Source organism: Hyla sarda, unplaced genomic scaffold (assembly GCF_029499605.1).
Source record: "Hyla sarda isolate aHylSar1 unplaced genomic scaffold, aHylSar1.hap1 scaffold_1310, whole genome shotgun sequence".
In the NCBI taxonomy this organism is placed as follows: Eukaryota; Metazoa; Chordata; class Amphibia; order Anura; family Hylidae; genus Hyla; species Hyla sarda.
The window spans coordinates 42,671-67,727 of NW_026607935.1; the positions used below are offsets into that span (position 1 = coordinate 42,671).

General features: G+C 46.9%; 9 non-coding genes across 9 annotated transcripts; all 9 read left to right on the top strand.

Moving 5' to 3' along the window:
- Positions 1-3,568: 3,568 nt before the first annotated feature.
- On the top strand, positions 3,569-3,759 carry LOC130305431 (U2 spliceosomal RNA). Its single transcript, XR_008855011.1, has one exon. It is a non-coding gene; the product is annotated as a U2 spliceosomal RNA (small nuclear RNA).
- A 2,090-nt stretch (positions 3,760-5,849) lies between these two features.
- On the top strand, positions 5,850-6,040 carry LOC130305432 (U2 spliceosomal RNA). Its single transcript, XR_008855012.1, has one exon. It is a non-coding gene; the product is annotated as a U2 spliceosomal RNA (small nuclear RNA).
- Positions 6,041-8,135: 2,095 nt separating this feature from the next.
- LOC130305433 (U2 spliceosomal RNA) lies at positions 8,136-8,326 on the top strand. The gene has a single exon (XR_008855013.1). It is a non-coding gene; the product is annotated as a U2 spliceosomal RNA (small nuclear RNA).
- A 2,097-nt stretch (positions 8,327-10,423) lies between these two features.
- Positions 10,424-10,614, top strand: LOC130305434 (U2 spliceosomal RNA). The gene has a single exon (XR_008855014.1). It is a non-coding gene; the product is annotated as a U2 spliceosomal RNA (small nuclear RNA).
- Positions 10,615-12,712: 2,098 nt separating this feature from the next.
- Positions 12,713-12,903, top strand: LOC130305435 (U2 spliceosomal RNA). Its single transcript, XR_008855015.1, has one exon. It is a non-coding gene; the product is annotated as a U2 spliceosomal RNA (small nuclear RNA).
- A 2,081-nt stretch (positions 12,904-14,984) lies between these two features.
- Positions 14,985-15,175, top strand: LOC130305436 (U2 spliceosomal RNA). Its single transcript, XR_008855016.1, has one exon. It is a non-coding gene; the product is annotated as a U2 spliceosomal RNA (small nuclear RNA).
- Positions 15,176-17,259: 2,084 nt separating this feature from the next.
- Positions 17,260-17,450, top strand: LOC130305437 (U2 spliceosomal RNA). Its single transcript, XR_008855017.1, has one exon. It is a non-coding gene; the product is annotated as a U2 spliceosomal RNA (small nuclear RNA).
- A 2,083-nt stretch (positions 17,451-19,533) lies between these two features.
- Positions 19,534-19,724, top strand: LOC130305438 (U2 spliceosomal RNA). The gene has a single exon (XR_008855018.1). It is a non-coding gene; the product is annotated as a U2 spliceosomal RNA (small nuclear RNA).
- A 2,086-nt stretch (positions 19,725-21,810) lies between these two features.
- LOC130305440 (U2 spliceosomal RNA) lies at positions 21,811-22,001 on the top strand. The gene has a single exon (XR_008855020.1). It is a non-coding gene; the product is annotated as a U2 spliceosomal RNA (small nuclear RNA).
- Positions 22,002-25,057: the final 3,056 nt, after the last annotated feature.

Genomic DNA, 25,057 nt, shown 5'->3' on the forward strand with positions numbered 1-25,057 from the left:
ACAAAGTCTTGGAAGACGGCAGGGGCGTTGCATAGACCAAAGGGCATGACCAGATACTCAAAGTGTCCATCTCTGGTGTTAAATGCCGTTTTCCATTCATCCCCCTCTCTGATGCGGATGAGATTATAAGCACCTCTTAAGTCCAGTTTGGTAAAAATATGGGCACCTTGGAGACGATCAAAGAGTTCAGAGATGAGGGGTAGGGGGTAGCGGTTCTTAACCGTGATTTTATTAAGACCGCGGTAGTCAATGCAAGGACGTAGAGAGCCATCTTTTTTGGACACAAAGAAAAATCCGGCTCCGGCAGGAGAGGAGGATTTACGGATAAAGCCCTTTTTTAAATTTTCTTGGACGTATTCAGACATGGCAAGAGTCTCTGGGACGGACAGAGGATAGATTCTGCCCCGGGGTGGAGTAGTGCCCGGGAGGAGGTCAATGGGACAATCATAAGGCCTGTGAGGAGGTAGAGTCTCAGCTTGTTTTTTGCAAAAAACGTCCGCAAAGTCCATATAGGCCTTAGGGAGACCGGTTACATGAGGAAGCACAGGGACACGGCAAGGTTTACTGGGAACCGGTTTTAAGCAGTCCTTGGAACAAGAGGGCCCCCAACTCTTGATCTCCCCAGTGGACCAATCCAGGATTGGGGAATGGAGTTGAAGCCAGGGAAGTCCAAGAAGGATTTCAGAAGTGCAATTGGGGAGGACCAACAGTTCAATCCTCTCGTGATGAGATCCGATGCACATTAGAAGGGGCTCCGTGCGGAAACGTATAGTACAGTCCAATCTTTCATTGTTTACACAATTGATGTAGAGGGGTCTGGCGAGACTGGTCACCGGGATGTTGAACTTGTTGACGAGAGAGGCTAAGATGAAATTTCCTGCAGATCCAGAGTCCAAGAAGGCCACAGCAGAGAAGGAGAAGGCAGAGGCAGACATCCGCACAGGCACAGTAAGACGTGGAGAAGCAGAGTAGACATCAAGGACTGTCTCACCTTTGTGCGGAGTCAGCGGACGTCTTTCCAGGCGGGGAGGACGGATAGGACAATCCTTCAGGAAGTGTTCGGTACTAGCACAGTACAGGCAGAGATTCTCCATGCGGCGTCGTGTCCTCTCTTGGGGTGTCAGGCGAGACCGGTCGACCTGCATAGCCTCCACGGCGGGAGGCACAGGAACAGATTGCAGGGGACCAGAGGAGAGAGGAGCCGGGGAGAAGAAACGCCTCGTGCGAACAGAGTCCATATCCTGGCGGAGCTCCTGACGCCGTTCGGAAAAACGCATGTCAATGCGAGTGGCAAGATGGATGAGTTCATGTAGGTTAGCAGGGATTTCTCGTGCGGCCAGAACATCTTTAATGTTGCTGGATAGGCCTTTTTTAAAGGTCGCGCAGAGTGCCTCATTATTCCAGGATAATTCTGAAGCAAGGGTACGGAACTGTACGGCATACTCGCCAACGGAAGAATTACCCTGGACCAGGTTCAACAGGGCAGTCTCAGCAGAAGAGGCTCGGGCAGGTTCCTCAAAGACACTTCGAATTTCCGAGAAGAAGGAGTGTACAGAGGCAGTGACGGGGTCATTGCGGTCCCAGAGCGGTGTGGCCCAAGCCAGGGCTTTTCCAGACAGCAGGCTGACTACGAAAGCCACCTTAGACCTTTCAGTGGGGAACTGGTCCGACATCATCTCCAAGTGTAATGAACATTGGGAAAGAAAGCCACGGCAAAACTTAGAGTCCCCATCAAATTTATCCGGCAAGGATAGTCGTATTCCAGAAGCGGCCACTCGCTGCGGAGGAGGTACAGGAGCTGGCGGAGGAGATGATTGCTGGAGCTGTGGTAGTAACTGTTGTAGCATAACAGTCAGTTGAGACAGCTGTTGGCCTTGTTGCGCAATCTGTTGTGACTGCTGGGCGACCACCGTGGTGAGGTCAGCGACAACTGGCAGAGGAACTTCAGCGGGATCCATGGCCGGATCTACTGTCACGATGCCGGCTGGCAGGTAGTGGATCCTCTGTGCCAGAGAGGGATTGGCGTGGACCGTGCTAGAGGATCGGTTCTAAGTCACTACTGGTTTTCACCAGAGCCCGCCGCAAAGCGGGATGGTCTTGCTGCGGCGGTAGTGACCAGGTCGTATCCCCTAGCAACGGCTCAACCTCTCTGGCTGCTGAAGATAGGCGCGGTACAAGGGAGTAGACAGAAGCAAGGTCGGACGTAGCAGAAGGTCGGGGCAGGCAGCAAGGATCGTAGTCAGGGGCAACGGCAGAAGGTCTGGAATCACAGGCAAGGAACACACAAGGAACGCTTTCACTGGCACTAGGGCAACAAGATCCGGCGAGGGAGTGAAGGGGAAGTGAGGTGATATAGGGAAGTGCACAGGTGTAAACACTAATTGGAACCACTGCACCAATCAGCGGTGCAGTGGCCCTTTAAATCGCAAAGACCCGGCGCGCGCGCGCCCTAGGGAGCGGGGCCGCGCGCGCCGGGACAGAACTGACGGGGAGCGAGTAAGGTACGGGAGCCGGGGTGCGCATCGCGAGCGGGCGCTACCCGCATCGCGAATCGCATCCCGGCCGGAGGTGGTAACGCAGCGCCCCGGGTCCGTGGAACCGACCGGGGCGCTGCAGTGAGGGAAGTGTAGCGAGCGCTCCGGGGAGGAGCGGGGACCCGGAGCGCTCGGCGTAACAATATATATATATATACATACGCGCACACACACACATATATATAAACGTATTCTCCGTTGAGATATTGCAGCCGCTGCTGTGTCCAGGCCCAGGAGCCTTAGCACTGTGCTGTGATGTCACTCAATACCACTGACATCACTAGGTGTAAACAACATCTCTCCTTTGCTGTGTATGTGACTATGGAGCTGTTTGGTGATGTCGTCTATTATGGCCTTCATAGAAGCAACAGGAGATTGTTGCATCCATCTAGAACCCTCAGAACTACAGTGCTATGATGTCACTCACTTCCACAGGCCTTGCAGAGTGTAAACAACAACAACCCAGCTTTGTTGTGTATGTAACCATAGGGATTTGTGATGTCACCTAGAACCTTCACAGCAGCGACAGCTTTATGAGGAGCATCAGCACTGCTCTGCCTGAGCAGAACCATCACCGCCATAGGTTGTCAAATAACCCGGATTTAACCCACACAGGTAAGTCCAATGGGGTGCAGGCATGTCCTCTATGCTTACAGCTTCCCGTGGGTGTTGGTTTGATACCGTTTGGGGACAGCCAAGGAGGCATCTGCAGGCAACAAAGGTAGGTGTGTGCTTGTGTGTGTGTTTCCTATGCAGATCCTAAGCCCAGTGTCACATGCAAGTAGGAGGAGTAAGAAGGGTTCCTGGCAAATCCGGGTTATGGATTGCATTTAAAAAGGCCCCGTGGGAGTGCAATGGGCCCCTGTCTTGCTGCTTAGCAATAATGGTATGGGTTTAGGTTCTGCTGTGTGTACTGGTGGTTGACTGCCCCCCAGCCCAGAGTGTGCATGGAAAATTGTCTGGCAGCCTCCCTGACAGCAAGCAGTGATAGTGCCCATGAAGGGGACCTTGTTGGGCCCGCCCCTTTCACGGTTATCGCTTCTCGGCCTTTTGGCTAAGATCAAGTGTAGTATCTGTTCTTATCAGTTTAATATCTGATACGTCCCCTATCTGGGGACCATATATTAAATGGATTTTTGAGAACGGGGGCCGATTTCGAAGCTTGCTTCCGTCGCCCTATGCATTGACCCGATATGGCAGTATCTTCGGGTACAGTGCACCACCCCCTTACAGGGTTAAAAAGAAAGATTCCTACTTTCATTGCTACCTGCTTGCTGGCTAGCCAGCTAGCCAGCCCTGTGGGCCTTGCTGCTGCAGCCAAAAAACAAAAGGTGGTGCTGCTGCTGCTGCTTCTGCTGCTTCTGCTTGTGTCTGGCCGCTGTTGGAGCGTCCAGGCACAGGACTTCTGCTGCTGCTGACTAAATGGCCTCCTTAATTGGATCATTTGAGTAGCCAGCACACCTGTGCAGGTAGGGCATGACATGATAGGCAGCTGCCTTGATAGCGGGTGGGTGCTGAATGTTCCTAATTGACAAAATAAGATTAATGCTTATGAAGAAATATAAAATCTCATCCCTTCCCCAATATCGCGCCACACCCCTACCCCTTAATTCCCTGGTTGAACTTGATGGACATATGTCTTTTTTCGACCGTACTAACTATGTAACTATGTAACATAACATGGGGGGGGGGGGGGGGGGGGGTCTCCTGGCTGTTCACACAGGTGTGTCATTGCTGTACATTGACCATGCATTGCTTCTGTGGTATTGCAAAGGCAAAGACAAATGCTTCCAGCCATCCATTGCACTAATGGATTGGTCATCAGCTGGCTGTCTATGTCCCGCATCAATATAGACCAAAGTACAGAGGGTTAGGCTATGCTATTGTGCACCTACCTGATGCATCAGAAGGTGCGAGGCCCTTGCTAAATTCTGTGCACAGACTTTGAGATCTATACTTTAGACTGTATCTAAACCTGCTCCAACATGGACTGACATTCTGGCCTACTTTCAGCCGATGCGACTTGTCTGTCGCTGAACAGTCGCTTTTTATGTATTCAGCACCTATGTATAATGTTGTAAAAATGCTCTAGAAGCTAAAGTCGCAGAAATGTCACACATATTTGGCCTGCAACTTTCTGTGCGACAAATTCAGACAGGAAAAATCAGTATAAATCCTTAGAAAATTATCCCCCAGTGTCTCCATCTGCTGGCGGTATTGAATAAGCATTGCTGCACTGATGGGGTATGCATTAGACGAAAAAAAAGAAGAAAAAGAAGAATAATACGCCCAGAAAAGAGGCGAAAAGGAGAAAAACGTAAAAAAACGTGAAAAAAAAGTAAGAGGAAGAGAAGGGAAAAAAAGGTGGAAATGGGTTTAAAAGTGATTTCGGCGGAGAAATATATATATATATATATATATATATATATATATATATATATACGCGCACACACACACATATATATAAACGTATTCTCCGTTGAGATATTGCAGCCGCTGCTGTGTCCAGGCCCAGGAGCCTTAGCACTGTGCTGTGATGTCACTCAATACCACTGACATCACTAGGTGTAAACAACATCTCTCCTTTGCTGTGTATGTGACTATGGAGCTGTTTGGTGATGTCGTCTATTATGGCCTTCATAGAAGCAACAGGAGATTGTTGCATCCATCTAGAACCCTCAGAACTACAGTGCTATGATGTCACTCACTTCCACAGGCCTTGCAGAGTGTAAACAACAACAACCCAGCTTTGTTGTGTATGTAACCATAGGGATTTGTGATGTCACCTAGAACCTTCACAGCAGCGACAGCTTTATGAGGAGCATCAGCACTGCTCTGCCTGAGCAGAACCATCACCGCCATAGGTTGTCAAATAACCCGGATTTAACCCACACAGGTAAGTCCAATGGGGTGCAGGCATGTCCTCTATGCTTACAGCTTCCCGTGGGTGTTGGTTTGATACAGTTTGGGGACAGCCAAGGAGGCATCTGCAGGCAACAAAGGTAGGTGTGTGCTTGTGTGTGTGTTTCCTATGCAGATCCTAAGCCCAGTGTCACATGCAAGTAGGAGGAGTAAGAAGGGTTCCTGGCAAATCCGGGTTATGGATTGCATTTAAAAAGGCCCCGTGGGAGTGCAATGGGCCCCTGTCTTGCTGCTTAGCAATAATGGTATGGGTTTAGGTTCTGCTGTGTGTACTGGTGGTTGACTGCCCCCCAGCCCAGAGTGTGCATGGAAAATTGTCTGGCAGCCTCCCTGACAGCAAGCAGTGATAGTGCCCATGAAGGGGACCTTGTTGGGCCCGCCCCTTTCACGGTTATCGCTTCTCGGCCTTTTGGCTAAGATCAAGTGTAGTATCTGTTCTTATCAGTTTAATATCTGATACGTCCCCTATCTGGGGACCATATATTAAATGGATTTTTGAGAACGGGGGCCGATTTCGAAGCTTGCTTCCGTCGCCCTATGCATTGACCCGATATGGCAGTATCTTCGGGTACAGTGCACCACCCCCTTACAGGGTTAAAAAGAAAGATTCCTACTTTCATTGCTACCTGCTTGCTGGCTAGCCAGCTAGCCAGCCCTGTGGGCCTTGCTGCTGCTGCAGCCAAAAAACAAAAGGTGGTGCTGCTGCTGCTGCTTCTGCTGCTTCTGCTTGTGTCTGGCCGCTGTTGGAGCGTCCAGGCACAGGACTTCTGCTGCTGCTGACTAAATGGCCTCCTTAATTGGATCATTTGAGTAGCCAGCACACCTGTGCAGGTAGGGCATGACATGATAGGCAGCTGCCTTGATAGCGGGTGGGTGCTGAATGTTCCTAATTGACAAAATAAGATTAATGCTTATGAAGAAATATAAAATCTCATCCCTTCCCCAATATCGCGCCACACCCCTACCCCTTAATTCCCTGGTTGAACTTGATGGACATATGTCTTTTTTCGACCGTACTAACTATGTAACTATGTAACATAACATGGGGGGGGGGGGGGTCTCCTGGCTGTTCACACAGGTGTGTCATTGCTGTACATTGACCATGCATTGCTTCTGTGGTATTGCAAAGGCAAAGACAAATGCTTCCAGCCATCCATTGCACTAATGGATTGGTCATCAGCTGGCTGTCTATGTCCCGCATCAATATAGACCAAAGTACAGAGGGTTAGGCTATGCTATTGTGCACCTACCTGATGCATCAGAAGGTGCGAGGCCCTTGCTAAATTCTGTGCACAGACTTTGAGATCTATACTTTAGACTGTATCTAAACCTGCTCCAACATGGACTGACATTCTGGCCTACTTTCAGCCGATGCGACTTGTCTGTCGCTGAACAGTCGCTTTTTATGTATTCAGCACCTATGTATAATGTTGTAAAAATGCTCTAGAAGCTAAAGTCGCAGAAATGTCACACATATTTGGCCTGCAACTTTCTGTGCGACAAATTCAGACAGGAAAAATCAGTATAAATCCTTAGAAAATTATCCCCCAGTGTCTCCATCTGCTGGCGGTATTGAATAAGCATTGCTGCACTGATGGGGTATGCATTAGACGAAAAAAAAGAAGAAAAAGAAGAATAATACGCCCAGAAAAGAGGCGAAAAGGAGAAAAACGTAAAAAAACGTGAAAAAAAAGTAAGAGGAAGAGAAGGGAAAAAAAGGTGGAAATGGGTTTAAAAGTGATTTCGGCGGAGAATATATATATATATATATATATATATATATATATATATATATATATATACATACGCGCACACACACACATATATATAAACGTATTCTCCGTTGAGATATTGCAGCCGCTGCTGTGTCCAGGCCCAGGAGCCTTAGCACTGTGCTGTGATGTCACTCAATACCACTGACATCACTAGGTGTAAACAACATCTCTCCTTTGCTGTGTATGTGACTATGGAGCTGTTTGGTGATGTCGTCTATTACGGCCTTCATAGAAGCAACAGGAGATTGTTGCATCCATCTAGAACCCTCAGAACTACAGTGCTATGATGTCACTCACTTCCACAGGCCTTGCAGAGTGTAAACAACAACAACCCAGCTTTGTTGTGTATGTAACCATAGGGATTTGTGATGTCACCTAGAACCTTCACAGCAGCGACAGCTTTATGAGGAGCATCAGCACTGCTCTGCCTGAGCAGAACCATCACCGCCATAGGTTGTCAAATAACCCGGATTTAACCCACACAGGTAAGTCCAATGGGGTGCAGGCATGTCCTCTATGCTTACAGCTTCCCGTGGGTGTTGGTTTGATACCGTTTGGGGACAGCCAAGGAGGCATCTGCAGGCAACAAAGGTAGGTGTGTGCTTGTGTGTGTGTTTCCTATGCAGATCCTAAGCCCAGTGTCACATGCAAGTAGGAGGAGTAAGAAGGGTTCCTGGCAAATCCGGGTTATGGATTGCATTTAAAAAGGCCCCGTGGGAGTGCAATGGGCCCCTGTCTTGCTGCTTAGCAATAATGGTATGGGTTTAGGTTCTGCTGTGTGTACTGGTGGTTGACTGCCCCCCAGCCCAGAGTGTGCATGGAAAATTGTCTGGCAGCCTCCCTGACAGCAAGCAGTGATAGTGCCCATGAAGGGGACCTTGTTGGGCCCGCCCCTTTCACGGTTATCGCTTCTCGGCCTTTTGGCTAAGATCAAGTGTAGTATCTGTTCTTATCAGTTTAATATCTGATACGTCCCCTATCTGGGGACCATATATTAAATGGATTTTTGAGAACGGGGGCCGATTTCGAAGCTTGCTTCCGTCGCCCTATGCATTGACCCGATATGGCAGTATCTTCGGGTACAGTGCACCACCCCCTTACAGGGTTAAAAAGAAAGATTCCTACTTTCATTGCTACCTGCTTGCTGGCTAGCCAGCTAGCCAGCCCTGTGGGCCTTGCTGCTGCAGCCAAAAAACAAAAGGTGGTGCTGCTGCTGCTGCTTCTGCTGCTTCTGCTTGTGTCTGGCCGCTGTTGGAGCGTCCAGGCACAGGACTTCTGCTGCTGCTGACTAAATGGCCTCCTTAATTGGATCATTTGAGTAGCCAGCACACCTGTGCAGGTAGGGCATGACATGATAGGCAGCTGCCTTGATAGCGGGTGGGTGCTGAATGTTCCTAATTGACAAAATAAGATTAATGCTTATGAAGAAATATAAAATCTCATCCCTTCCCCAATATCGCGCCACACCCCTACCCCTTAATTCCCTGGTTGAACTTGATGGACATATGTCTTTTTTCGACCGTACTAACTATGTAACTATGTAACATAACATGGGGGGGGGGGGGGGGGGTCTCCTGGCTGTTCACACAGGTGTGTCATTGCTGTACATTGACCATGCATTGCTTCTGTGGTATTGCAAAGGCAAAGACAAATGCTTCCAGCCATCCATTGCACTAATGGATTGGTCATCAGCTGGCTGTCTATGTCCCGCATCAATATAGACCAAAGTACAGAGGGTTAGGCTATGCTATTGTGCACCTACCTGATGCATCAGAAGGTGCGAGGCCCTTGCTAAATTCTGTGCACAGACTTTGAGATCTATACTTTAGACTGTATCTAAACCTGCTCCAACATGGACTGACATTCTGGCCTACTTTCAGCCGATGCGACTTGTCTGTCGCTGAACAGTCGCTTTTTATGTATTCAGCACCTATGTATAATGTTGTAAAAATGCTCTAGAAGCTAAAGTCGCAGAAATGTCACACATATTTGGCCTGCAACTTTCTGTGCGACAAATTCAGACAGGAAAAATCAGTATAAATCCTTAGAAAATTATCCCCCAGTGTCTCCATCTGCTGGCGGTATTGAATAAGCATTGCTGCACTGATGGGGTATGCATTAGACGAAAAAAAAGAAGAAAAAGAAGAATAATACGCCCAGAAAAGAGGCGAAAAGGAGAAAAACGTAAAAAAACGTGAAAAAAAAGTAAGAGGAAGAGAAGGGAAAAAAAGGTGGAAATGGGTTTAAAAGTGATTTCGGCGGAGAAATATATATATATATATATATATATATATATATATATATATATATATATATATACGCGCACACACACACATATATATAAACGTATTCTCCGTTGAGATATTGCAGCCGCTGCTGTGTCCAGGCCCAGGAGCCTTAGCACTGTGCTGTGATGTCACTCAATACCACTGACATCACTAGGTGTAAACAACATCTCTCCTTTGCTGTGTATGTGACTATGGAGCTGTTTGGTGATGTCGTCTATTATGGCCTTCATAGAAGCAACAGGAGATTGTTGCATCCATCTAGAACCCTCAGAACTACAGTGCTATGATGTCACTCACTTCCACAGGCCTTGCAGAGTGTAAACAACAACAACCCAGCTTTGTTGTGTATGTAACCATAGGGATTTGTGATGTCACCTAGAACCTTCACAGCAGCGACAGCTTTATGAGGAGCATCAGCACTGCTCTGCCTTAGCAGAACCATCACCGCCATAGGTTGTCAAATAACCCGGATTTAACCCACACAGGTAAGTCCAATGGGGTGCAGGCATGTCCTCTATGCTTACAGCTTCCCGTGGGTGTTGGTTTGATACCGTTTGGGGACAGCCAAGGAGGCATCTGCAGGCAACAAAGGTAGGTGTGTGCTTGTGTGTGTGTTTCCTATGCAGATCCTAAGCCCAGTGTCACATGCAAGTAGGAGGAGTAAGAAGGGTTCCTGGCAAATCCGGGTTATGGATTGCATTTAAAAAGGCCCCGTGGGAGTGCAATGGGCCCCTGTCTTGCTGCTTAGCAATAATGGTATGGGTTTAGGTTCTGCTGTGTGTACTGGTGGTTGACTGCCCCCCAGCCCAGAGTGTGCATGGAAAATTGTCTGGCAGCCTCCCTGACAGCAAGCAGTGATAGTGCCCATGAAGGGGACCTTGTTGGGCCCGCCCCTTTCACGGTTATCGCTTCTCGGCCTTTTGGCTAAGATCAAGTGTAGTATCTGTTCTTATCAGTTTAATATCTGATACGTCCCCTATCTGGGGACCATATATTAAATGGATTTTTGAGAACGGGGGCCGATTTCGAAGCTTGCTTCCGTCGCCCTATGCATTGACCCGATATGGCAGTATCTTCGGGTACAGTGCACCACCCCCTTACAGGGTTAAAAAGAAAGATTCCTACTTTCATTGCTACCTGCTTGCTGGCTAGCCAGCTAGCCAGCCCTGTGGGCCTTGCTGCTGCAGCCAAAAAACAAAAGGTGGTGCTGCTGCTGCTGCTTCTGCTGCTTCTGCTTGTGTCTGGCCGCTGTTGGAGCGTCCAGGCACAGGACTTCTGCTGCTGCTGACTAAATGGCCTCCTTAATTGGATCATTTGAGTAGCCAGCACACCTGTGCAGGTAGGGCATGACATGATAGGCAGCTGCCTTGATAGCGGGTGGGTGCTGAATGTTCCTAATTGACAAAATAAGATTAATGCTTATGAAGAAATATAAAATCTCATCCCTTCCCCAATATCGCGCCACACCCCTACCCCTTAATTCCCTGGTTGAACTTGATGGACATATGTCTTTTTTCGACCGTACTAACTATGTAACTATGTAACATAACATGGGGGGGGGGGGGGGTGTCTCCTGGCTGTTCACACAGGTGTGTCATTGCTGTACATTGACCATGCATTGCTTCTGTGGTATTGCAAAGGCAAAGACAAATGCTTCCAGCCATCCATTGCACTAATGGATTGGTCATCAGCTGGCTGTCTATGTCCCGCATCAATATAGACCAAAGTACAGAGGGTTAGGCTATGCTATTGTGCACCTACCTGATGCATCAGAAGGTGCGAGGCCCTTGCTAAATTCTGTGCACAGACTTTGAGATCTATACTTTAGACTGTATCTAAACCTGCTCCAACATGGACTGACATTCTGGCCTACTTTCAGCCGATGCGACTTGTCTGTCGCTGAACAGTCGCTTTTTATGTATTCAGCACCTATGTATAATGTTGTAAAAATGCTCTAGAAGCTAAAGTCGCAGAAATGTCACACATATTTGGCCTGCAACTTTCTGTGCGACAAATTCAGACAGGAAAAATCAGTATAAATCCTTAGAAAATTATCCCCCAGTGTCTCCATCTGCTGGCGGTATTGAATAAGCATTGCTGCACTGATGGGGTATGCATTAGACGAAAAAAAAGAAGAAAAAGAAGAATAATACGCCCAGAAAAGAGGCGAAAAGGAGAAAAACGTAAAAAAACGTGAAAAAAAAGTAAGAGGAAGAGAAGGGAAAAAAAGGTGGAAATGGGTTTAAAAGTGATTTCGGCGGAGAAATATATATATATATATATATATATATATATATATATATATATATATATATATATACGCGCACACACACACATATATATAAACGTATTCTCCGTTGAGATATTGCAGCCGCTGCTGTGTCCAGGCCCAGGAGCCTTAGCACTGTGCTGTGATGTCACTCAATACCACTGACATCACTAGGTGTAAACAACATCTCTCCTTTGCTGTGTATGTGACTATGGAGCTGTTTGGTGATGTCGTCTATTATGGCCTTCATAGAAGCAACAGGAGATTGTTGCATCCATCTAGAACCCTCAGAACTACAGTGCTATGATGTCACTCACTTCCACAGGCCTTGCAGAGTGTAAACAACAACAACCCAGCTTTGTTGTGTATGTAACCATAGGGATTTGTGATGTCACCTAGAACCTTCACAGCAGCGACAGCTTTATGAGGAGCATCAGCACTGCTCTGCCTGAGCAGAACCATCACCGCCATAGGTTGTCAAATAACCCGGATTTAACCCACACAGGTAAGTCCAATGGGGTGCAGGCATGTCCTCTATGCTTACAGCTTCCCGTGGGTGTTGGTTTGATACAGTTTGGGGACAGCCAAGGAGGCATCTGCAGGCAACAAAGGTAGGTGTGTGCTTGTGTGTGTGTTTCCTATGCAGATCCTAAGCCCAGTGTCACATGCAAGTAGGAGGAGTAAGAAGGGTTCCTGGCAAATCCGGGTTATGGATTGCATTTAAAAAGGCCCCGTGGGAGTGCAATGGGCCCCTGTCTTGCTGCTTAGCAATAATGGTATGGGTTTAGGTTCTGCTGTGTGTACTGGTGGTTGACTGCCCCCCAGCCCAGAGTGTGCATGGAAAATTGTCTGGCAGCCTCCCTGACAGCAAGCAGTGATAGTGCCCATGAAGGGGACCTTGTTGGGCCCGCCCCTTTCACGGTTATCGCTTCTCGGCCTTTTGGCTAAGATCAAGTGTAGTATCTGTTCTTATCAGTTTAATATCTGATACGTCCCCTATCTGGGGACCATATATTAAATGGATTTTTGAGAACGGGGGCCGATTTCGAAGCTTGCTTCCGTCGCCCTATGCATTGACCCGATATGGCAGTATCTTCGGGTACAGTGCACCACCCCCTTACAGGGTTAAAAAGAAAGATTCCTACTTTCATTGCTACCTGCTTGCTGGCTAGCCAGCTAGCCAGCCCTGTGGGCCTTGCTGCTGCAGCCAAAAAACAAAAGGTGGTGCTGCTGCTGCTGCTTCTGCTGCTTCTGCTTGTGTCTGGCCGCTGTTGGAGCGTCCAGGCACAGGACTTCTGCTGCTGCTGACTAAATGGCCTCCTTAATTGGATCATTTGAGTAGCCAGCACACCTGTGCAGGTAGGGCATGACATGATAGGCAGCTGCCTTGATAGCGGGTGGGTGCTGAATGTTCCTAATTGACAAAATAAGATTAATGCTTATGAAGAAATATAAAATCTCATCCCTTCCCCAATATCGCGCCACACCCCTACCCCTTAATTCCCTGGTTGAACTTGATGGACATATGTCTTTTTTCGACCGTACTAACTATGTAACTATGTAACATAACATGGGGGGGGGGTCTCCTGGCTGTTCACACAGGTGTGTCATTGCTGTACATTGACCATGCATTGCTTCTGTGGTATTGCAAAGGCAAAGACAAATGCTTCCAGCCATCCATTGCACTAATGGATTGGTCATCAGCTGGCTGTCTATGTCCCGCATCAATATAGACCAAAGTACAGAGGGTTAGGCTATGCTATTGTGCACCTACCTGATGCATCAGAAGGTGCGAGGCCCTTGCTAAATTCTGTGCACAGACTTTGAGATCTATACTTTAGACTGTATCTAAACCTGCTCCAACATGGACTGACATTCTGGCCTACTTTCAGCCGATGCGACTTGTCTGTCGCTGAACAGTCGCTTTTTATGTATTCAGCACCTATGTATAATGTTGTAAAAATGCTCTAGAAGCTAAAGTCGCAGAAATGTCACACATATTTGGCCTGCAACTTTCTGTGCGACAAATTCAGACAGGAAAAATCAGTATAAATCCTTAGAAAATTATCCCCCAGTGTCTCCATCTGCTGGCGGTATTGAATAAGCATTGCTGCACTGATGGGGTATGCATTAGACGAAAAAAAAGAAAAAAAAGAAGAATAATACGCCCAGAAAAGAGGCGAAAAGGAGAAAAACGTAAAAAAACGTGAAAAAAAAGTAAGAGGAAGAGAAGGGAAAAAAAGGTGGAAATGGGTTTAAAAGTGATTTCGGCGGAGAAATATATATATATATATATATATATATATATATATATATATATATACGCGCACACACACACATATATATAAACGTATTCTCCGTTGAGATATTGCAGCCGCTGCTGTGTCCAGGCCCAGGAGCCTTAGCACTGTGCTGTGATGTCACTCAATACCACTGACATCACTAGGTGTAAACAACATCTCTCCTTTGCTGTGTATGTGACTATGGAGCTGTTTGGTGATGTCGTCTATTATGGCCTTCATAGAAGCAACAGGAGATTGTTGCATCCATCTAGAACCCTCAGAACTACAGTGCTATGATGTCACTCACTTCCACAGGCCTTGCAGAGTGTAAACAACAACAACCCAGCTTTGTTGTGTATGTAACCATAGGGATTTGTGATGTCACCTAGAACCTTCACAGCAGCGACAGCTTTATGAGGAGCATCAGCACTGCTCTGCCTGAGCAGAACCATCACCGCCATAGGTTGTCAAATAACCCGGATTTAACCCACACAGGTAAGTCCAATGGGGTGCAGGCATGTCCTCTATGCTTACAGCTTCCCGTGGGTGTTGGTTTGATACCGTTTGGGGACAGCCAAGGAGGCATCTGCAGGCAACAAAGGTAGGTGTGTGCTTGTGTGTGTGTTTCCTATGCAGATCCTAAGCCCAGTGTCACATGCAAGTAGGAGGAGTAAGAAGGGTTCCTGGCAAATCCGGGTTATGGATTGCATTTAAAAAGGCCCCGTGGGAGTGCAATGGGCCCCTGTCTTGCTGCTTAGCAATAATGGTATGGGTTTAGGTTCTGCTGTGTGTACTGGTGGTTGACTGCCCCCCAGCCCAGAGTGTGCATGGAAAATTGTCTGGCAGCCTCCCTGACAGCAAGCAGTGATAGTGCCCATGAAGGGGACCTTGTTGGGCCCGCCCCTTTCACGGTTATCGCTTCTCGGCCTTTTGGCTAAGATCAAGTGTAGTATCTGTTCTTATCAGTTTAATATCTGATACGTCCCCTATCTGGGGACCATATATTAAATGGATTTTTGAGAACGGGGGCCGATTTCGAAGCTTGCTTCCGTCGCCCTATGCATTGACCCGATATGGCAGTATCTTCGGGTACAGTGCACCACCCCCTTACAGGGTTAAAAAGAAAGATTCCTACTTTCATTGCTACCTGCTTGCTGGCTAGCCAGCTAGCCAGCCCTGTGGGCCTTGCTGCTGCAGCCAAAAAACAAAAGGTGGTGCTGCTGCTGCTGCTTCTGCTGCTTCTGCTTGTGTCTGGCCGCTGTTGGAGCGTCCAGGCACAGGACTTCTGCTGCTGCTGACTAAATGGCCTCCTTAATTGGATCATTTGAGTAGCCAGCACACCTGTGCAGGTAGGGCATGACATGATAGGCAGCTGCCTTGATAGCGGGTGGGTGCTGAATGTTCCTAATTGACAAAATAAGATTAATGCTTATGAAGAAATATAAAATCTCATCCCTTCCCCAATATCGCGCCACACCCCTACCCCTTAATTCCCTGGTTGAACTTGATGGACATATGTCTTTTTTCGACCGTACTAACTATGTAACTATGTAACATAACATGGGGGGGGGGGGGGGGGGGTCTCCTGGCTGTTCACACAGGTGTGTCATTGCTGTACATTGACCATGCATTGCTTCTGTGGTATTGCAAAGGCAAAGACAAATGCTTCCAGCCATCCATTGCACTAATGGATTGGTCATCAGCTGGCTGTCTATGTCCCGCATCAATATAGACCAAAGTACAGAGGGTTAGGCTATGCTATTGTGCACCTACCTGATGCATCAGAAGGTGCGAGGCCCTTGCTAAATTCTGTGCACAGACTTTGAGATCTATACTTTAGACTGTATCTAAACCTGCTCCAACATGGACTGACATTCTGGCCTACTTTCAGCCGATGCGACTTGTCTGTCGCTGAACAGTCGCTTTTTATGTATTCAGCACCTATGTATAATGTTGTAAAAATGCTCTAGAAGCTAAAGTCGCAGAAATGTCACACATATTTGGCCTGCAACTTTCTGTGCGACAAATTCAGACAGGAAAAATCAGTATAAATCCTTAGAAAATTATCCCCCAGTGTCTCCATCTGCTGGCGGTATTGAATAAGCATTGCTGCACTGATGGGGTATGCATTAGACGAAAAAAAAGAAGAAAAAGAAGAATAATACGCCCAGAAAAGAGGCGAAAAGGAGAAAAACGTAAAAAAACGTGAAAAAAAAGTAAGAGGAAGAGAAGGGAAAAAAAGGTGGAAATGGGTTTAAAAGTGATTTCGGCGGAGATATATATATATATATATATATATATATATATATATATATACGCGCACACACACATATATATATAAACGTATTCTCCGTTGAGATATTGCAGCCGCTGCTGTGTCCAGGCCCAGGAGCCTTAGCACTGTGCTGTGATGTCACTCAATACCACTGACATCACTAGGTGTAAACAACATCTCTCCTTTGCTGTGTATGTGACTATGGAGCTGTTTGGTGATGTCGTCTATTATGGCCTTCATAGAAGCAACAGGAGATTGTTGCATCCATCTAGAACCCTCAGAACTACAGTGCTATGATGTCACTCACTTCCACAGGCCTTGCAGAGTGTAAACAACAACAACCCAGCTTTGTTGTGTATGTAACCATAGGGATTTGTGATGTCACCTAGAACCTTCACAGCAGCGACAGCTTTATGAGGAGCATCAGCACTGCTCTGCCTGAGCAGAACCATCACCGCCATAGGTTGTCAAATAACCCGGATTTAACCCACACAGGTAAGTCCAATGGGGTGCAGGCATGTCCTCTATGCTTACAGCTTCCCGTGGGTGTTGGTTTGATACAGTTTGGGGACAGCCAAGGAGGCATCTGCAGGCAACAAAGGTAGGTGTGTGCTTGTGTGTGTGTTTCCTATGCAGATCCTAAGCCCAGTGTCACATGCAAGTAGGAGGAGTAAGAAGGGTTCCTGGCAAATCCGGGTTATGGATTGCATATAAAAAGGCCCCGTGGGAGTGCAATGGGCCCCTGTCTTGCTGCTTAGCAATAATGGTATGGGTTTAGGTTCTGCTGTGTGTACTGGTGGTTGACTGCCCCCCAGCCCAGAGTGTGCATGGAAAATTGTCTGGCAGCCTCCCTGACAGCAAGCAGTGATAGTGCCCATGAAGGGGACCTTGTTGGGCCCGCCCCTTTCACGGTTATCGCTTCTCGGCCTTTTGGCTAAGATCAAGTGTAGTATCTGTTCTTATCAGTTTAATATCTGATACGTCCCCTATCTGGGGACCATATATTAAATGGATTTTTGAGAACGGGGGCCGATTTCGAAGCTTGCTTCCGTCGCCCTATGCATTGACCCGATATGGCAGTATCTTCGGGTACAGTGCACCACCCCCTTACAGGGTTAAAAAGAAAGATTCCTACTTTCATTGCTACCTGCTTGCTGGCTAGCCAGCTAGCCAGCCCTGTGGGCCTTGCTGCTGCAGCCAAAAAACAAAAGGTGGTGCTGCTGCTGCTGCTTCTGCTGCTTCTGCTTGTGTCTGGCCGCTGTTGGAGCGTCCAGGCACAGGACTTCTGCTGCTGCTGACTAAATGGCCTCCTTAATTGGATCATTTGAGTAGCCAGCACACCTGTGCAGGTAGGGCATGACATGATAGGCAGCTGCCTTGATAGCGGGTGGGTGCTGAATGTTCCTAATTGACAAAATAAGATTAATGCTTATGAAGAAATATAAAATCTCATCCCTTCCCCAATATCGCGCCACACCCCTACCCCTTAATTCCCTGGTTGAACTTGATGGACATATGTCTTTTTTCGACCGTACTAACTATGTAACTATGTAACATAACATGGGGGGGGGGTCTCCTGGCTGTTCACACAGGTGTGTCATTGCTGTACATTGACCATGCATTGCTTCTGTGGTATTGCAAAGGCAAAGACAAATGCTTCCAGCCATCCATTGCACTAATGGATTGGTCATCAGCTGGCTGTCTATGTCCCGCATCAATATAGACCAAAGTACAGAGGGTTAGGCTATGCTATTGTGCACCTACCTGATGCATCAGAAGGTGCGAGGCCCTTGCTAAATTCTGTGCACAGACTTTGAGATCTATACTTTAGACTGTATCTAAACCTGCTCCAACATGGACTGACATTCTGGCCTACTTTCAGCCGATGCGACTTGTCTGTCGCTGAACAGTCGCTTTTTATGTATTCAGCACCTATGTATAATGTTGTAAAAATGCTCTAGAAGCTAAAGTCGCAGAAATGTCACACATATTTGGCCTGCAACTTTCTGTGCGACAAATTCAGACAGGAAAAATCAGTATAAATCCTTAGAAAATTATCCCCCAGTGTCTCCATCTGCTGGCGGTATTGAATAAGCATTGCTGCACTGATGGGGTATGCATTAGACGAAAAAAAAGAAAAAAAAGAAGAATAATACGCCCAGAAAAGAGGCGAAAAGGAGAAAAACGTAAAAAAACGTGAAAAAAAAGTAAGAGGAAGAGAAGGGAAAAAAAGGTGGAAATGGGTTTAAAAGTGATTTCGGCGGAGAAATATATATATATATATATATATATATATATATATATATATATATATACGCGCACACACACACATATATATAAACGTATTCTCCGTTGAGATATTGCAGCCGCTGCTGTGTCCAGGCCCAGGAGCCTTAGCACTGTGCTGTGATGTCACTCAATACCACTGACATCACTAGGTGTAAACAACATCTCTCCTTTGCTGTGTATGTGACTATGGAGCTGTTTGGTGATGTCGTCTATTATGGCCTTCATAGAAGCAACAGGAGATTGTTGCATCCATCTAGAACCCTCAGAACTACAGTGCTATGATGTCACTCACTTCCACAGGCCTTGCAGAGTGTAAACAACAACAACCCAGCTTTGTTGTGTATGTAACCATAGGGATTTGTGATGTCACCTAGAACCTTCACAGCAGCGACAGCTTTATGAGGAGCATCAGCACTGCTCTGCCTGAGCAGAACCATCACCGCCATAGGTTGTCAAATAACCCGGATTTAACCCACACAGGTAAGTCCAATGGGGTGCAGGCATGTCCTCTATGCTTACAGCTTCCCGTGGGTGTTGGTTTGATACCGTTTGGGGACAGCCAAGGAGGCATCTGCAGGCAACAAAGGTAGGTGTGTGCTTGTGTGTGTGTTTCCTATGCAGATCCTAAGCCCAGTGTCACATGCAAGTAGGAGGAGTAAGAAGGGTTCCTGGCAAATCCGGGTTATGGATTGCATTTAAAAAGGCCCCGTGGGAGTGCAATGGGCCCCTGTCTTGCTGCTTAGCAATAATGGTATGGGTTTAGGTTCTGCTGTGTGTACTGGTGGTTGACTGCCCCCCAGCCCAGAGTGTGCATGGAAAATTGTCTGGCAGCCTCCCTGACAGCAAGCAGTGATAGTGCCCATGAAGGGGACCTTGTTGGGCCCGCCCCTTTCACGGTTATCGCTTCTCGGCCTTTTGGCTAAGATCAAGTGTAGTATCTGTTCTTATCAGTTTAATATCTGATACGTCCCCTATCTGGGGACCATATATTAAATGGATTTTTGAGAACGGGGGCCGATTTCGAAGCTTGCTTCCGTCGCCCTATGCATTGACCCGATATGGCAGTATCTTCGGGTACAGTGCACCACCCCCTTACAGGGTTAAAAAGAAAGATTCCTACTTTCATTGCTACCTGCTTGCTGGCTAGCCAGCTAGCCAGCCCTGTGGGCCTTGCTGCTGCAGCCAAAAAACAAAAGGTGGTGCTGCTGCTGCTGCTTCTGCTGCTTCTGCTTGTGTCTGGCCGCTGTTGGAGCGTCCAGGCACAGGACTTCTGCTGCTGCTGACTAAATGGCCTCCTTAATTGGATCATTTGAGTAGCCAGCACACCTGTGCAGGTAGGGCATGACATGATAGGCAGCTGCCTTGATAGCGGGTGGGTGCTGAATGTTCCTAATTGACAAAATAAGATTAATGCTTATGAAGAAATATAAAATCTCATCCCTTCCCCAATATCGCGCCACACCCCTACCCCTTAATTCCCTGGTTGAACTTGATGGACATATGTCTTTTTTCGACCGTACTAACTATGTAACTATGTAACATAACATGGGGGGGGGGGGGGGGTCTCCTGGCTGTTCGCACAGGTGTGTCATTGCTGTACATTGACCATGCATTGCTTCTGTGGTATTGCAAAGGCAAAGACAAATGCTTCCAGCCATCCATTGCACTAATGGATTGGTCATCAGCTGGCTGTCTATGTCCCGCATCAATATAGACCAAAGTACAGAGGGTTAGGCTATGCTATTGTGCACCTACCTGATGCATCAGAAGGTGCGAGGCCCTTGCTAAATTCTGTGCACAGACTTTGAGATCTATACTTTAGACTGTATCTAAACCTGCTCCAACATGGACTGACATTCTGGCCTACTTTCAGCCGATGCGACTTGTCTGTCGCTGAACAGTCGCTTTTTATGTATTCAGCACCTATGTATAATGTTGTAAAAATGCTCTAGAAGCTAAAGTCGCAGAAATGTCACACATATTTGGCCTGCAACTTTCTGTGCGACAAATTCAGACAGGAAAAATCAGTATAAATCCTTAGAAAATTATCCCCCAGTGTCTCCATCTGCTGGCGGTATTGAATAAGCATTGCTGCACTGATGGGGTATGCATTAGACGAAAAAAAAGAAGAAAAAGAAGAATAATACGCCCAGAAAAGAGGCGAAAAGGAGAAAAACGTAAAAAAACCTGAAAAAAAAGTAAGAGGAAGAGAAGGGAAAAAAAGGTGGAAATGGGTTTAAAAGTGATTTCGGCGGAGAATATATATATATATATATATATATATATATATATATATATATATACGCGCACACACACACATATATATAAACGTATTCTCCGTTGAGATATTGCAGCCGCTGCTGTGTCCAGGCCCAGGAGCCTTAGCACTGTGCTGTGATGTCACTCAATACCACTGACATCACTAGGTGTAAACAACATCTCTCCTTTGCTGTGTATGTGACTATGGAGCTGTTTGGTGATGTCGTCTATTATGGCCTTCATAGAAGCAACAGGAGATTGTTGCATCCATCTAGAACCCTCAGAACTACAGTGCTATGATGTCACTCACTTCCACAGGCCTTGCAGAGTGTAAACAACAACAACCCAGCTTTGTTGTGTATGTAACCATAGGGATTTGTGATGTCACCTAGAACCTTCACAGCAGCGACAGCTTTATGAGGAGCATCAGCACTGCTCTGCCTGAGCAGAACCATCACCGCCATAGGTTGTCAAATAACCCGGATTTAACCCACACAGGTAAGTCCAATGGGGTGCAGGCATGTCCTCTATGCTTACAGCTTCCCGTGGGTGTTGGTTTGATACCGTTTGGGGACAGCCAAGGAGGCATCTGCAGGCAACAAAGGTAGGTGTGTGCTTGTGTGTGTGTTTCCTATGCAGATCCTAAGCCCAGTGTCACATGCAAGTAGGAGGAGTAAGAAGGGTTCCTGGCAAATCCGGGTTATGGATTGCATTTAAAAAGGCCCCGTGGGAGTGCAATGGGCCCCTGTCTTGCTGCTTAGCAATAATGGTATGGGTTTAGGTTCTGCTGTGTGTACTGGTGGTTGACTGCCCCCCAGCCCAGAGTGTGCATGGAAAATTGTCTGGCAGCCTCCCTGACAGCAAGCAGTGATAGTGCCCATGAAGGGGACCTTGTTGGGCCCACCCCTTTCACGGTTATCGCTTCTCGGCCTTTTGGCTAAGATCAAGTGTAGTATCTGTTCTTATCAGTTTAATATCTGATACGTCCCCTATCTGGGGACCATATATTAAATGGATTTTTGAGAACGGGGGCCGATTTCGAAGCTTGCTTCCGTCGCCCTATGCATTGACCCGATATGGCAGTATCTTCGGGTACAGTGCACCACCCCCTTACAGGGTTAAAAAGAAAGATTCCTACTTTCATTGCTACCTGCTTGCTGGCTAGCCAGCTAGCCAGCCCTGTGGGCCTTGCTGCTGCAGCCAAAAAACAAAAGGTGGTGCTGCTGCTGCTGCTTCTGCTGCTTCTGCTTGTGTCTGGCCGCTGTTGGAGCGTCCAGGCACAGGACTTCTGCTGCTGCTGACTAAATGGCCTCCTTAATTGGATCATTTGAGTAGCCAGCACACCTGTGCAGGTAGGGCATGACATGATAGGCAGCTGCCTTGATAGCGGGTGGGTGCTGAATGTTCCTAATTGACAAAATAAGATTAATGCTTATGAAGAAATATAAAATCTCATCCCTTCCCCAATATCGCGCCACACCCCTACCCCTTAATTCCCTGGTTGAACTTGATGGACATATGTCTTTTTTCGACCGTACTAACTATGTAACTATGTAACATAACATGGGGGGGGGGGGTCTCCTGGCTGTTCACACAGGTGTGTCATTGCTGTACATTGACCATGCATTGCTTCTGTGGTATTGCAAAGGCAAAGACAAATGCTTCCAGCCATCCATTGCACTAATGGATTGGTCATCAGCTGGCTGTCTATGTCCCGCATCAATATAGACCAAAGTACAGAGGGTTAGGCTATGCTATTGTGCACCTACCTGATGCATCAGAAGGTGCGAGGCCCTTGCTAAATTCTGTGCACAGACTTTGAGATCTATACTTTAGACTGTATCTAAACCTGCTCCAACATGGACTGACATTCTGGCCTACTTTCAGCCGATGCGACTTGTCTGTCGCTGAACAGTCGCTTTTTATGTATTCAGCACCTATGTATAATGTTGTAAAAATGCTCTAGAAGCTAAAGTCGCAGAAATGTCACACATATTTGGCCTGCAACTTTCTGTGCGACAAATTCAGACAGGAAAAATCAGTATAAATCCTTAGAAAATTATCCCCCAGTGTCTCCATCTGCTGGCGGTATTGAATAAGCATTGCTGCACTGATGGGGTATGCATTAGACGAAAAAAAAGAAGAAAAAGAAGAATAATACGCCCAGAAAAGAGGCGAAAAGGAGAAAAACGTAAAAAAACGTGAAAAAAAAGTAAGAGGAAGAGAAGGGAAAAAAAGGTGGAAATGGGTTTAAAAGTGATTTCGGCGGAGAAATATATATATATATATATATATATATATATATATATATATATACGCGCACACACACACATATATATAAACGTATTCTCCGTTGAGATATTGCAGCCGCTGCTGTGTCCAGGCCCAGGAGCCTTAGCACTGTGCTGTGATGTCACTCAATACCACTGACATCACTAGGTGTAAACAACATCTCTCCTTTGCTGTGTATGTGACTATGGAGCTGTTTGGTGATGTCGTCTATTATGGCCTTCATAGAAGCAACAGGAGATTGTTGCATCCATCTAGAACCCTCAGAACTACAGTGCTATGATGTCACTCACTTCCACAGGCCTTGCAGAGTGTAAACAACAACAACCCAGCTTTGTCGTGTATGTAACCAAAGGGATTTGTGATGTCACCTAGAACCTTCACAGCAGCGACAGCTTTATGAGGAGCATCAGCACTGCTCTGCCTGAGCAGAACCATCACCGCCATAGGTTGTCAAATAACCCGGATTTAACCCACACAGGTAAGTCCAATGGGGTGCAGGCATGTCCTCTATGCTTACAGCTTCCCGTGGGTGTTGGTTTGATACCGTTTGGGGACAGCCAAGGAGGCATCTGCAGGCAACAAAGGTAGGTGTGTGCTTGTGTGTGTGTTTCCTATGCAGATCCTAAGCCCAGTGTCACATGCAAGTAGGAGGAGTAAGAAGGGTTCCTGGCAAATCCGGGTTATGGATTGCATTTAAAAAGGCCCCGTGGGAGTGCAATGGGCCCCTGTCTTGCTGCTTAGCAATAATGGTATGGGTTTAGGTTCTGCTGTGTGTACTGGTGGTTGACTGCCCCCCAGCCCAGAGTGTGCATGGAAAATTGTCTGGCAGCCTCCCTGACAGCAAGCAGTGATAGTGCCCATGAAGGGGACCTTGTTGGGCCCGCCCCTTTCACGGTTATCGCTTCTCGGCCTTTTGGCTAAGATCTTGTATCTTGTCAAGGGGCTCTGAGTTCGTCGAACCTTCGGCCTTGAGGCATCGGCGGTTTTTTAGCCGTCTTAAGCCTCATGCTGCTATAGGAGGAGGACTTACAAAGAACGGGAAGGCGATCCCCCATGGCGACCCTTAGGTTTGCTGCGCATACTGAAACTCGGATTAAGAACACCTTCCGTATTGAAGTGGATGAGGAGAAAAAGGAGAAGATGACTTTGGAATTTTTTGTCAAGAGAATTATGCTGGATTTATTGCACATTCAGAGAGAAGATGTGTTTTGCCTAAAAGACCCAGGTAAAGGACTTTTCATTCTTACCTTGACTTCCGCATCTGCATGTGACCATATGTTTGAGAAAGTTCGGGAGCTTGCCAATGAGGAGGATATGAAAGGACTTGTTTTCATTGCTCTATATTCTAATGGTGATGTTCCACTGGTGGTTACTATGCACGATCCATACGTGGATATAAGAGACATTGTCTTATTTTTAAACCAATATTGTGCGGAAGTCAAATACTCTCATAAAATAATGAATGCAATGGACTTTTGGACTGGAAAGCATAAGTTTGCTGTTAAGTTCAGAGAAGATGTGAGAGGAATTGGAGGTCTGTGTCGCCCACCTGCAAATTTTTTAATTGGGCGTAAACGTGGCTATTTATTCTACCCTGGGATGCCGTATTATTGCAGGAAATGCCATGAATATGGTCATACACAAGAATCTTGCAAAGAGGAAGTGGTTATTTGCAAAAGATGTGGCCAAAAAGGCCACACCACTTTGGACTGTCAAAATGAGATTCTGTGTAATGTGTGTAAGCAGAAAGGACACGCTTTTAAGGATTGTCCTCAACGCTCCTGGGCCAATATTGTGGCTACGTCGGCTGGTCCCTCGATGAGGAAGAGCTCCATGGATGCTGTGCCTGTGCCTAAGACCCACACCCTGAAA